General features: G+C 33.0%; 1 long non-coding RNA gene across 1 annotated transcript in view; it reads right to left on the bottom strand.

The window, feature by feature from the left end:
• The window catches only part of LOC139430358 (uncharacterized), a 136109-nt gene that overhangs the window by 62286 nt on the left and 58549 nt on the right, over nt 1–15274 (bottom strand). The window lies entirely within an intron of this gene.

Below are 15274 nucleotides of genomic sequence, written 5' to 3'. Positions count from 1 at the left end.
AAGCGACTAAAATTAAAAGTATTACAGCAAAAACGAGCAGTAGACAGAATTAATGATAAAATGTTATTTATATAACTGTATGGAATATATAACTGTAATATTTCTTTTTATTTGTTTCTGTTCGTATCAATTAGAACAATATTTCAGCGAGCAGAATAAATTATAACATAGAATTGATATAAGCTGTAATATTTCTTTTTGTTCGTATCAATTATAACAATATTTCAGCGAACAGAATAAATTATAACATAACGACCAAGACGAGAATTAAAACAAAGCGAAAAGGAACAATATTTTAGCGAGCAGAATAAAGTAACATAGCGACCAAGACGAGAATTAAAACAAAGCGAAAAGGAACAATATTTTAGCGAGGAGAATAAAGTAACATAGCGACCAAGACGAGAATTAAAACAAAGCGAAAAGGAACAATATTTTAGCGAGGAGAATAAAGTAACATAGCGACCACGACAAGAATTAAAACAAAGCGAAAAGGAACAATATTTTAGCGAGGAGAATAAAGTAACATAGCGACCAAGACGAGAATTAAAACAAAGCGAAAAGGAACAATATTTTAGCGAGGAGAATAAAGTAACATAGCGACCAAGACGAGAATTAAAACAAAGCGAAAAGGAACAATATTTTAGCGAGCAGAATAAAGTAACATAGCGACCAAGACGAGAATTAAAACAAAGCGAAAAGGAACAATATTTTAGCGAGCAGAATAAAGTAACATAGCGACCAAGACGAGAATTAAAACAAAGCGAAAAGGAACAATATTTTAGCGAGCAGAATAAATTATAACAGAGCGATCAAGACTATGATAATATGACAAATAAGACAAAGCGGAACTTAAAAATTATCTTAAAAATTAAACTTATACTAAAATTAAATCTATGTATGTTGAAACTTCGACCTCTGTCGGTTTGTGCCCTGCCTCTTAGCACTTTTCATATCTCGTACTGCCCTCGTACAATACCAAGGTACACCTGTAAAAACAAAATAATGTTATTAACAAATTTTATTAACACTATTGGGTATTGTATTTTAGATATTTACGAACCTATTCTACACACGCTGGTTATAATTGCGGCTCTGATATATACTGCGTGTTCAAGACATTTATCTAAGAATGAAAAATCGACCTTTTCATTAATTATTCCTTTACAAATATTCGTTATGTTCTTGCATTTCCTGTATGTTGTTAATATACGTTCTACTTCTGTGATTGCAAGACCTACTGTAACTATTAAAGATTCGGATGGATAAAATAATCGTTTAGTATCGTCAGAGAGTTCCTTAGCCGAAATAAAAGCATTAAATGGTTCCAAGTCATCAGATGTTAAAATAGACATGCACACATCGCAATTGAAGGATTTGAAAATTCGCTTCACAATATATCCTGATACATATGCAACTGACAAGGAATGGACACTTCCAGATGAAATTAATTCTTGAATGTCATTTGTAGTTAATACTTCTTGAGGCAGGGTTTGCATTGTTAATTCATTAACGGAAGTTGTTATAAGTTCTTCTTCCTTAATTGGCTGTAGTGTTGGTGTTTCTAAAAATTCTTTAAAATTTCTCAAAAGCTCAAGGCTGTCTTCCTCGCAATTAGTTCCTTTTAAATTTCCTTTTGCCAAACCATTCACCACTTGTGTTTTAAATGCGCCTATGAACTGAGTTACAGTAGGATTTTCATTACATCCACAACTGGATCTGATGGAACCAAAGAAATTTTCTAACGCATCTTGGTTTAGGTACCTTGGACGAAATGATTCAAGACCAGCAGATTGTAAATCTTTCCAAATGTTGCCAAATGCTTTTAAGGTGTGTAGCCATCCTAACTGAGTAGGTGGTTTCCATACACTTTGCCTAGGATTCCTCAAAAATCGCCATTGCTCTATTCTGGTCCTTGTTAAATCCCAAAATTCATTGTGTCCTGTATTGCTCGTAACTTGACATTTATATGGCTTGCCGTCAGGGGCAGTTATTGCACTCCCATTACAACTATCAAATAATTCATCTATTAATGCAATAAAACATGCTGTTGCCATTGCTCGTGCTGGAAGTATGTCTGAAACAAACAAACAAGTAATAAAATGTGTCACATTTTTTTATAATGTTACCTTTTTGAACTAACTGGTAAATATATACTGAACTGCTTCTGCTGAGTGTCTGTGCTGCAATTTTAACTTTCATAGCATTGTGCTGTAAAGGTGAAAAGTAATAATCCTTTAATTTGTAAAGACTTCGAAAAACTAGAGGTGTATGAGTGTCTACTTCATACGCTTTTTGGATATCAGACCATCTAGCTTGCAAACTTTCTGCATCTGATGACATTGAGGGCAGTACTTCTGATGATGGTAACTGTACATTGTACTTTTTGAATAAATTTCGTGTGCTTTTTAATAAATGGGGTACATCAAAGATATTGTGAATAGTCCTCCCTTCATAAATAAAAAATGGAGTTGAAATTGTTGATCCTAGCTCTTTAAGAGCTCTTACATTTGCAGTTCCAAGGTTGCATATTGTAGCCATAATGGGGATTTTATATTTAAACATATTAAATATTACTTCTTTCAATAAAACTTTTAGTCTGCTCGAATCAACGCCCCCTTGACTGAAATAAAAGGTCAGTGGTTGTTTCCATGGTTTAATTATCCCCTGAGCCATAAATACAATAACATAATTGGCTACATTTTCACTTCTTTCGCTGCCATAATCTTCAACTCCTTCTAGAGAATCCGTTTTGCTATTGTATTGCAAATGTTCTTTAAGAGCCATTTCATCAAAAACCAATGAGCAAAGCCTTTCATTTTCTGGTAATTTTGCCAAGCAAGCACCCAAATGTGCAAAAATGTGGTCGTTAATTCCAACGTTGAATGGAATTTTATCTAACAATGACATAAGTGTACGTTGTGATGGGAGTGCAAACAAGCGTTGTAGAAATTTCTAACACTTAGGGCTCTTCTTATATATAGCCAAACACATAATCTTATCGTCAAGTGTCCATCTACGTTCATGACCAGAGCGTTTACCGCATTTTATTTGCGAAATAAATAATTGGGCAGCAGTATTAGACATACCTGTATCAAAAATGTTATGATTATTTAAACATAGTCTAATTGAAAGATGCAAAACAGTTTGAGTGTATTTTGAACTAAAAATGTTCTCTAAATAAAAACCAAAGAGCGAGGTACTAAAGTTTGAGGATTACAGATAGATTAATTCACTTAATTCCATTAAATAACAATGCAAATTAAAGATGAATCAAATTTAATTGTTTAATTTATTAGCAAAAATTTGATTTAATCAGGAATTTTATTAAACATGATAAGTTATAAAAGACAACTGATAAAAAATAACAAACTATTTATTTAAGTAAACAGCAATGTCTGAAAGCTGAAGCGTCCTGACCTGCATTCTGAAGGAAATTTTCTTATCTGTACAAACAATTACAGTGGAAAAGTTGCTTGCATTTTGTTTAAATATGTTGTGTTTAAAATTTGACAACACATTTACTTAACTCAGCTTGTATTATGTTAGATTCATGTAACATGTATTAGTCTTAGTCATAATTTTAAGTTCTTAGTTCGTCATTTATCATAATCACGATTACATTACTTTAACTATGATCACAACTAAGACTTAAACGTGTTGCCTCAATTCGTGATTAAATAATTGGAAAGTAAATACTATTACTATACCTTTAAAAACCTGAGTAAAAGATTCTGGTGTGCTTAACATATCTCTCAGTAATGTAGTTTTATTTTCATAATTCTTTTTAAGTCTCCGGATCTGTTTTTCTTTGTTCTTTAAAATTCGTCGCAGTGATTTTTCTTTGATTGTTGCACTAGACTGGCTCTTCTTAAATACTGACTCTGTTGTTGTATTTGTAGCGGAGGAAGGTATGGTAGCATCTTTTGTTATATTTAACTCCTATAAATATATAAAGTGTTATTTTATACACAAATCCGGCGGTTTTGTTGATAATTTTATAGTGTTCATGTGTGATTTTATTTACTTATATGTATATATTTTTTTTTGGTTTGTTGCACTTTTGTTGCATCATCAATAAACATATATTATTATTATTATTAAATACATTACAAAGTAAAAAAACCCTGTTGAGTAAAAAGTGATAATGTTAAAAAGTTAAAAAATAACAATAACCAACACAGAAATTAATTAATATTTGTTTCTGACAGCTCTCAACATAATATTGTATCCTATCAATGTAACTGATAAAATAAAAATAAAAGTAAAACTTACTATGACAGAATCCGTTAAATTATTTTGCTCCAGTTCAGGCTGTCTAAGCGATTCACTCGTTACAATGTGTGCTTCCTGAATAAAGAAAATGTAATTAGAACTGTAAATTTCATTCTAAAAGTAAATGGAAGCAATTAGAAGTAAGAAATTGGAATTTACATTCATGATCACTCTTAAAGGCTTTGCATCTCTTTTTAACGTCAAGGGGGTCTTATTCAACATAAAGCTTTCCATTGTAAAGTGATTGTTGCAAATTCTCATACGTCTAGAATACGTGTTTTCTGCTGGTACACCAAGACACTCATTCCATAATCGCTGTCTAAAGCATCAAAGTAAATTTTCATTTAGTACAAAAAATCTATCCAACTTAAATTTATAAATTTACTTATTGATATTTAATGGAAAAGAAAATAATTTCACCACTTCCTCTACCGAACGTCCGCAAATGTAGCAATTGCTATCCATTACAACTAAATTCTACTATAAAACTCTACTACTATAAAACTCTACTACTATAAAACTCTACTACTATAAAACTCTACTACTATAAAACTCTACTACTATAAAACTCTACTACTATAAAACTCTACTAGGCCTTAAAAACTAACTAATTCTAAGATAACGAACTATGACAATAAACTAATGAAAACTAAGTTATACAAACAAATAAACTACTAAACAAATCTATGTAATAATCAAACGCTAAACAGGCAAAACTACACAATAATTAAACAAGACACAGATAAAAGATTGATGAAGTAAATAAAAATGTTGAAATGGCTGAATAAGCAAGTCACGCAAGTTCTGATGGAACGATGGAACTGGACGTAACTCTGGGATTTACAGATTTATGGACTTGAAATACATGGCGCCATCTATTGCCTTCTTTAAACTCTACGAGTTTACAACTTAAAAATTTTGAAATAAATGGTGCCATCTATTGGTTTCTTTAAATACTACTGTAACGCGACCATTGCGCCATCTACTTCGATTCAGTTTATGTGAGAGAGAAAGTACCATACGAAGTTTTCATTAGTTGAACAAGGATAGATAGGAGTGCCAATTTATTAGCCGGAGTCCGGCCTCTGGATACTCTGTGCTCGATAGCAAAAGAAGAAGTGGTGGGAAGAGGAAACGCGGTACGGACGACCGATATCCGCATCCCCACCCCTAACATTAATAGATCTTAAAAATATCGATAAATTCACCAACGAACGCTCAATGACCTTTAATAATCAACAACAAAAATAAATTAAGATACCCCGCGAGTGTATTAATAAAAATCAGATATCCATTAAAATCATAATAAGCTGATTAAGGAAAGAAAATCAAATGAAAGTAATTACATATGAAATCACATACAGTGTGTCCGTAAGTAGCGGATAAAATCATTATAAACGGTTTATGGAAAAATCCCTGAAACGGGAATTATGCAGCTGCATCCCATAGCATTTAAGAAACTAATATGATAAGATTAGTAGAAGAACCGTGAGACTCGGAATGAAACTGTAACAAGATTGGAGACTGTATTGGCCGACTTCCAGCCAATTCCTAGTCCATGGATCACATTTCCAGGACAATAAAATTGATGGCAACTCAAAATTCAAATCCATTCGCTCTTGTATAAACAAGAGCCTCTTTAACTCAAACCGTAGTAAATATGATTCCAAAATTGAAAGGAGTACTTCCAATGTTTATCGAATTATGTGAACATTTTTTAAATAATTATTATGATAGAGTAAACCCTCATAATTCTATAAATCAATTTTTAATAAACATTATTAAAAGTCGTTTCGAAGGAGAAGATTTAAATTTTCTTATATAACTAATATTAAAATTGACTGCACTAGATTCAGAAAAAAATCCTACACGAAGAAATTGCAAAAAATTTAGATCTTTAGACCCGTTTCAGGGATTTTTCCATAAATATTCAGTACAACATGTTTCGGCTAACAAGTAGCCTTTTTCAGGTACAACTAAAATTAAAATTAAATAGTTGGTAAAAAAATTGATATAAAAAACGGAATAGTTACCGTCAATGCGGTACACATATTATGAGTAATCGGGAAATCGTATACGTATATATAAATCATTTCATTGAAGTAAATTAGAAAAGGTCACTCAAAGAACATGTAAAAATCCTTCAGAAAAACAAAGGGGTCGAACCACTACAAGTGAATTTGAAAAACATAAACCTTAACTTAATGAACAGAGTTTATGTAACTTACTTGAAAAGGACGAAAAACAATACTAACAAAATGTTCAAAGAATGTCAGTTGATCTAAAAGTATAAACGCGAAAGTACAACAGTTAAAGAACGATTGGTCTTAAAAATAAGGAAAAACAAGAATGGGACGCGTGCTATACAGGTTTTTAACGAAGAATAAAAAACCTATAGTTGTGAATAATAGACTTGCGCGAGAAGAAATTAAATGTATTTTATAAAGAATCTAAAATTTTAAATCTAAATCTAAATCTAAAAGTTTGGATTTTTTAATACTCTTTAGTATTTTTGTACAATTGAGACTGGTTTTATGATTATTTTCTTTTAGGTGTTGGTATATTGCGGAGTTATTACATTTAAGATGTTCCTTAAACCTGGTTTGGACGTTCCTGCCTGTCTGTCCTATATAAAACCGATCAAAATCTTCGCATTCGATCCTGTATACTCCACTTAACTCGGACTTGTCAAAACGGTGTTTGTTATTAGTTAGCACGCCGTAGATATGTTAAACTTTTTGAGGTGTTTAGTGATTTTATGCTGTATGGAGGGCGCAAATGGAAGGGAGATTATCTTGTCTCTGTTGTTGTGTCAGGGATATACCATTCTGTTAATTAACGTTGAGTGAACTCTGTTGTATATGTTTTGCATGTCCCAGAAACTATAAACATTATTTTTTTGTTCCGATACTAAGAAATGTTTTAAGTTCTGAAATGTAGTTTGAATCATTGAGTGGTATGGTGTTAAACCGATTAAAGTAGAATCTGAAGGCAGCTTCTTTGTGTGACGTTGGATTGAAAGAATTCTTCGGAATTATCGAATCTGTAGATGTTGGTTTTCTATATATATTAAAAGACAGATGGTCGTTATGATCTCTGGATATACTTAAGTCGAGGAAGTTAATGCTCTTATTTAGTTCCTTTTCCATAGTGAATTCTAAGTTGTTGATGTTGTTGAAGATGTTGTACAATGCCCTAAGTTTAGCAGCGTTACCCTCATAAACGATAAGTATATCGTCTACGTAGGTTTGTCCACGTAAGTAGACTTGTCCAAGATAACAAGACCTGAATTTTTGTCACCAAACGTTATTATGAGGACATCGTTTTTGACCTTTTCTCTTATGGATTTTATGTTTTTTGTGATCTGTGGACATACAGGTATAGTTTGTGTCAGATTTAGATTCAAAATGGCTTCGTGGTTAGAATCAAAGATATGTTTAATATTGGGATTTTTGGAAAGTTGTGCTTCCATATGAATTGCAAAGTCAACGGACTTTACCTTGTTTGGTAATGCTAATTTATGACTCATGTTTAGGATCTTTAATTCAGAGTTGGAGAAAGCAGTATTACTAAAATTAGTAAAGTGTCGTGGAAATGATGAGTCGTCGAGATCACTAAATGTTATAGTTTGAATGGGTCTTTCTGTTTGGATTCTTTTGACCGTGAAAAGAGCATTACTATTATTTTGGTGAGATAAGGCAGTCGAGGGTTTATTTATCAAATTCGCTTTATATGATTGTTTGTTGCTTGTCAGGATTCGTTACTTTGGAACTTGTTCAAATTTATTAGGTTGTTTTTGGTTCATTCTATTAGTCTTATTACTGACGAGGTGTTTAAGTTTGTTCTTCTTAATTTATTTGTTCTTTATTAACCTCATAGACTGTCAAAAAACCTCACGAACCGTAACTGTCATTAAACTATGTAAGCTTTGTAATAAATCCATCATTCGGCACTTGAACGTGACTGTGAAGGACATTTCATTTTTCAGTAGAAAAATGTCTGATGCGTGAGGTGTACGTTTATTTCGCTCCGCCTAAAGACGACTTGTTTACGAGATTTATTATTAGTTTATTTTGTGATTAGTGAATAATTCGAGGAATGGCAGGTGATAGTACTCGATTCGCCTCTGAGAAGAGGGATATTATTAAATCCTGCATGTTAGAGATTATAAATGACCAAACATTTTTGCGTTTATTAAGTGAAAATATTGCAAAAGAGGTGGATCGAGCTTTCAAAGAAAAAATTGCCAAACTTGAAGAGTGCGTAACTGAGTTAAAGGAGGATAACAAGAGACTCGAACGATTGGTTGTTGAACTGGAGGATCGGAACGAAGAAACGGTCGAACGTTGCGATGCTTTGGAGCAGTACTCCCGACGTACGTCGGTAAGAATTAGCGGTATGGACCACTGTCCGAATAATGAAGTGGAAACTAATGTTCTACGTCTTTTTAATGAAAAATTAGAAGTCCCCATTGATACTATTAATATCGATCGATGTCATCATGTTGGAAAGCTGGTAAATGGTAAACAAAGCGTAATCGTGCGTTTTGTTTCCTATAAAGATCGACAATTGATTCTTCAAAAGCGGAAGTTGCTAAAGGGGTCCCGCGTTCGAGTTACAGAAGACCTTACGGCGACTCGATATAAATTATATCAAAAGGCGGTCACCAAATTATATATAAAATCTGTAAGGACCTCTGATGGTAGAATTTTTGCTCGTCTTAATGGTAAGAAGATTGGAATATCAAGTCTAGGTGATTTAGATAAATTATTGTAATCGATATTCTATTTGTCTGTTCTTTTTTTTATAATGAACATAATGTTGTATTCATTATTTTCTGTAGGTCTGTAATACTTTTATAAGTGAGATTGATCTTGCTAAACTTATGAATAGTTTTTCTTCTTTTTTCTTTTCTACTTTTTGCGGAGTGAATACTGTACAACTTATTATTATTTTCACATAATAATTCTTTTCTTTATATTGTTACAAATTTGTTATTATTTTTTACTACTGTAGTTTTTTTTTCTTTTCTACTACTATATAATTCATAGTTTTTAAACCAACAGTATTTTTGTTTTATTTTGATCGTATCGTTTAATTAATTTTCATTTAATGAAACAATTGTTGATTTATTATCAGAATGTGCGGGGATTGCGATCTAAAACAACTTCTTTCTTATTAAATGTGCTTAATCACAATTTTTCAGCTATTTGTCTTACCGAGACTTGGTTAAATGAGTCAATTTATAATGCTGAATTAATTGATTCTCGATACAATGTATACAGAATTGATCGTAGGTATGGTTCACTGGGTGGCGGTGTACTGCTGGCTATTAGCTCAACATTTTTATCATCTCAGATTCCGTTGGATACTGGTTTGGAGATTGTTGCGGCCAGGACGCATTTCTTTAATATTTTTATTATCTTTGTGGTGGTTTATATTAGGCCAGCTAGCGGTGTGGAGGTGTATCAGGAGTTTGCCGAGCTTATGAGTAATTTATATATGTCGCATGATGCCAAGTTTATAATTCTAGGTGATTTTAATTTGCCTTTCGTGAACGAGTCCGGCTTTAATTTTTTTGCTGTCAACAGTGTGAAATACAATGTAATTGGCGACTTTCTTAGTTTTTGCAATTGCAACTCGCACAACAGTATAACAAACATACAGGGAAAAACCTTGGATTTAGTTTTGTCAGATGTTGCGCTTGATGTTGGCCTTTTTGATTTGCCATTTGTGGAGGAAGATCTTTACCACCCTTGTCTAGAAATCAAATTATCTTGCAAACCCGCAAATAAATTAACTTTACCAACACATTACATGAAGGACTATAAGAATGCGGATTGCATGCTTTTATATCGACGTTTAACTGATACGGATTTTTCTTTTTTGAGTACGTATGATAATGTGGATGATGCAGTTGCTGTATTTTATGATATTCTATATGATATCTTAGCTGATTGTGTCCCGATAAAGCAAGTTGGGGCTCGTAAATATCCAGTGTGGTTTAATCAATGTATAATAAAAGATATTAAGGCTAAGGATTTCCATTTTAAACACAGAAAAATTTCCACGTACCATTTGGATAAATACAGAGAACTGAGGGCCAGGGTCAAGCGGGACACTGCAATAGCTTACAATAATTATACACGAGATGTTGAAAATAATATTGTAGCTGATCCGAAGGCATTTTGGAATTTTATTGGTAGCAAAAGGGATAACTTTAACCAGAGTCAGTTTTGTTCCGACGGAGTTCCTCTTGCTTCTAGCGAAGATATCGCATCTGCTTTTGCAAATCATTTTAAGTCCGTTTATGGTTCAACGTCGAATTATTCTCTTTCGTTCTATGATGACATTATCAACAATAACTCATTCGATTTGTTCAACTTGGAATCCTTCTCAATGAATGAAATTGGTGATGCCATAAATAAGCTTAAATCTAAACGTACAGAGGGACCAGATGGTATTCCCTCTTACATTGTGAAGGGCTGCAAAGACGCCTTTGTAATGCCATTATACATAATTTTTAATTTATCACTTGTGACGAATACATTTCCAAATGTTTGGAAGGTCGCAAGAGTGACTCCGATTCACAAATCTGGCCCCTCTGGCGATGTAGGAAATTATAGACCTATATCGGTAATCTCCTGTTTTGCTAAACTTTTCGAACAATTGATTTATCGCAGGATTTTCAATCAAGTAAAACTTTCGTTGAATGTTAATCAGCATGGATTTATTCCTGGTCGCTCTGTGGAGACCAACTTAACTATCTTTACGGATTACGTTTCCAAAGCATTGGATGCTAGAGCTCAAGTGGATGTTATCTACACGGATTTTGCAAAAGCATTCGATAGGGTGGTTCATGATACGCTTCTGCACAAGCTGGCACAACACGTGTTTTCTTATTCTACTCTTAGTTTTTTTGTTTCATATTTGTCCAACAGATTTTATTATGTCTCTTATAAAAACGCAGTATCAGATATGTTGGGGATTGATTCAGGGGTTCCGCAGGGTAGTAATCTGGGACCTTTGTTATTTTTGTTATTTATAAATGATTTGCCCCTGGTAATTAACTCAACCAGATGCTTACTCTTTGCGGACGATCTGAAGATATTCACAACTGTACACGACTTAAATGACTGCCGGTCCTTACAGTCTGATTTAGATAACGTATTTAATTGGTGTCGGCTCAACAAGCTCCATTTTAATGTGTCTAAATGTGAGTCAATGAAGTATACATTGAGGAAGAGGCCGATAGAATTTGTTTATAAAATAAATAATGTGAATTTGAGGTGTGTTGTTAAAAAGAGAGACTTGGGTGTGTTGTTTTCGCCTGGTTTATGCTTTGCTGAGCATATTAAAGCCACAGCAACCACAGCTTTGTGTCTCTTAGGATTTGTCATTAGAAATGGGTACAGTTTCTCAAACTTACAGACGCTGCAATTACTGTTCAATTCTTTAGTGCGATCTAAGCTGGAATATGCGGTAATAGTATGGGATCCCGGATCAATTCTTTATTCTAATTTAATAGAAACTATTCAAAATAAATTTATTAGGTATCTCTACTACAAAAAATTCCGTGTTTTCATTGGTTTTGGATCGTACGAATTTGCACTCAAATTATTTAAGATCACCAGGTTGTCTCTCAGAAGAAAAATTATATCACTCTGTTTTCTGTATAAAATGTTAAATAATAGTATAAATGCTCCATTAATATTAGAAAATATTGGTTTCTATGCGCCTGCATATTGTGGTAGGCTAAAGAATCTTTTCTATATTCCTCGGTTTTCAACTGAACTGAGACGAAATTCTCCTCTTATTAGAATCCTTTCACTGTACAACACACTGTCGGCTTTTCTTCCTTCATACCTCTGTTTGGCATTGGTATTAGATCGTTTAAACAACATTTGACACCTTTGATAAGTGCTGCAGCCACCCAGTAGCCAAACTTGATTTTTGTCATTGAATTCTGTAATTTGTGATGTAATTCTGTTCATTTTTTAAAGTTTTGGTTCAATATATCCTCCGCGCGCTCTGTGATGGGTTAATTAACATTTATGCTTGATCTTGGTTGTTTTGTTATTTTTGTTGGTTATATTATGTACTATTAGACTTCAGTTCTGAAATTTGTAATTAGGGGCAACCCTGTAATTTCGGAAGTAAAATAAATAAATAAATAAATTAAAACACACGCTCGCGATTCAAATGGCTAATTTATCGTGCGTCTACCTTTCAAAAGTCACCTTCTGAGCCTCTGAGCGGAGCGTCATTCAAACTCGCAATGACCAAAGAAATTGCATATATGTAAGTACATATAGAAGCAGTTGTTAACACTAAAACTTGAAGTCAACGCAACACGCTGTTTGTTTACTATTATTTACTAACAACCTTGGCGAAACGGAGAACGTAAACAGATCGGACCACCGCACCGGCCGATTATCGCGGAGCACTCCCGAATATTGAATATTATTTTAGGTTTTAAAATTCATTATAAACAGTCGTTAGGGCTTTTTGTTGCACCCTCACAAAACTAAAGAAGGGGGTGGGCGCATTTGCGTTTAAGCTTGAAATGAACTTTGCATGTTCTTTGGATACGTCACTGGTTAAAATTTAATCAATTGGCTAGGCTGCTTTAGCCTCTCAACGGTCCAGGAAAGATTTCTGTTAGTATGGAAATCTCAACTGTAAATTTTTTACATCTGTTTTAGGGTTTTACGACTTGACCGACTTAATCTCTATAATCTCTGTTGTCATTTTTCACAACTTCTCTATTTAATACTTCCTCTGACCGAAAATAAGAATCCCATTTAACACACAAATGTAATGGATTTGAAAAAGGGTATTTGAGGTATAAAGTTCTTTGTACATGTAAAATATCATTGTTATGTCATAAAACCTAAAATAGAAGGTTAAAATTTACGGGAATGGGGTTATGGAGAAATGTGTGTTGGAAATGATTTTATGTTTTTATAGCGTAAATAGTTTGTGTAAAAGGTTTATTTTGCTTGAATAATTTTATTCAATAATAATATTGTCAACTGCAGCAGTTGGTGTGACGAAAAAAAAACGCGTAAATACAGAAAAAAATACATAATATGTATACAGTATGTCCCCGGATCGAGTTACAAAGGGAAACAAATTTTTATTACTGATTTTTCAAACTTATCTCAGCATAAATAATGCGTCGGATATGTTCAAACTACTAAATCGCACGAATTTTATACTCTCACTATAGAAGTTAACTAATTATTCCCATTTTTATGTAAAAATTGGACTTTTTTCTAAATTGAAAATTTTTCAAGTTCAATTTATGATATGTAACCATAAAAACCATAAAAGTTACAACTTATGTTAGTGAGATTAAGTCTTTTCATGCGATGCTAACCGTGAAAGAGAGAATTTATTTAGTACTGTGCTATGGTACTAGTGAATCAATACCAGGTCACAAAAATATTTCATGTTGGGGCTCGCAAACTTATGAAAATATTTTTGGAAACGGGTTTTGTATTATCCATAAAGAAGCAGACAAAGGGACTAAATGAGGAAGACGCTGCTTCTCTAATAGCATTAAATTCCGTTCAAGAAACTCCAAAATTATCACTCCGAAGAAGAGCGTTACAAACTGAAATTAGTAAATCGCACCTCTCCAGAATTTACAAAATTGAACCATTTAGACCACGATTTAGACAGACTTTGGATGCCGGCGATGATGCCAAACGTTTGGATTTCTGTCTTGAGATTGGTAATGAAATATTAAATAACCGAAATTTTCATAAATTTATGATATTTTCGGGTGAAAGCACCTTTTCAATAAATGACATTGTTTATTCCCAGCATTGTCGTTATTTTAGTGATGTAAATCCAATTACCCTTACATTTCATACAGTCAATGTACTTTCAGCAAGACAGTGCCCAGCTTACCATTCACACATTGTGCCAAATGGTTAAATTTACAATTTCGTCAAAAATGGATCGGATGAAATGGTCCTATTTGATGGCCAGCACGTAGTCCTGATCTTACAATTATGGATTTTTATTTTTGGGGACGATTTAAACAATTTGTTTACAGTGAACCATTACAAGACGATGCAGAACTATTAAAGCTAAGAATAATTAATGCGATAGAATCTCTACCACTGGCGGAAATTCGCAATTCTTATAAAGAATTTAGCACTCGTCTTCAAATGTGTGCCGCATTAGGAGGTGATTTGTTTGAATGAATAGTTGATTTGTTCACTTACAAATAAATAATATTTATTACTTACATAGTGTGTTATTATATAAATTAGCCATATTTTAATTTGATTTGTCTGATTTTTCAATACCATAAGTTGTAACTTTTATGGTTTCTATGGTTACATATCGTAAATTGAACTTAAAAAATTTTTAATTTAGGAAAATTCTAATTTTTACATAAAAATGGGAATAATTAGTTAACTTCTATAGTTAGAATATAAAGTTCGTGCGATTTAGTGGTTTGAACATATCCGACGCATTATTTATGCTGAGATAAGTTTGAAAAAGCAGTAATAACATTTTTTTTCCTCTTTGTAACTCGATCCGGGGACATACTGTATATAATATACAGGTGTCAGATAAAAAACGCCCCAAGCTGTAACTGTGTCATTTACATTCCGATTTTCATGAGCGAGGTATCAAATGAAATGGTTTGAGAAATACTATGATGCATGCTACAAATAAATTTTTTCCAACGCCATCTTTAATTTCAAGCGATTATTAACTTTTGTTTTTCAAATGGCTGCGTATATTTTTCTTCGCGTCATTGGATAGAGTTCGCTTTTCTGAATCCATTGATGTACAATACATCCATTTTAAATGTAATATTAACAGAGAAAAGACACCTGTATATGCAGGTTGTCACACAAGGATGCCGCAAGCTGTAACTTTGTCATTTACATTCCGATTTTCATGAGGGTGGCATCAAATGAAAAGGTGTGATGAATACTATTTTTTCTATGGCACACTACAGTATTGCAGAAGTGAC

This window comes from Onthophagus taurus, chromosome 7, assembly GCF_036711975.1.
Source record: "Onthophagus taurus isolate NC chromosome 7, IU_Otau_3.0, whole genome shotgun sequence".
NCBI lineage: Eukaryota > Metazoa > Arthropoda > Insecta > Coleoptera > Scarabaeidae > Onthophagus > Onthophagus taurus.
Note: the sequence above shows the minus strand (reverse complement) of the source record. Positions and strands in the feature narration are given on the sequence as shown.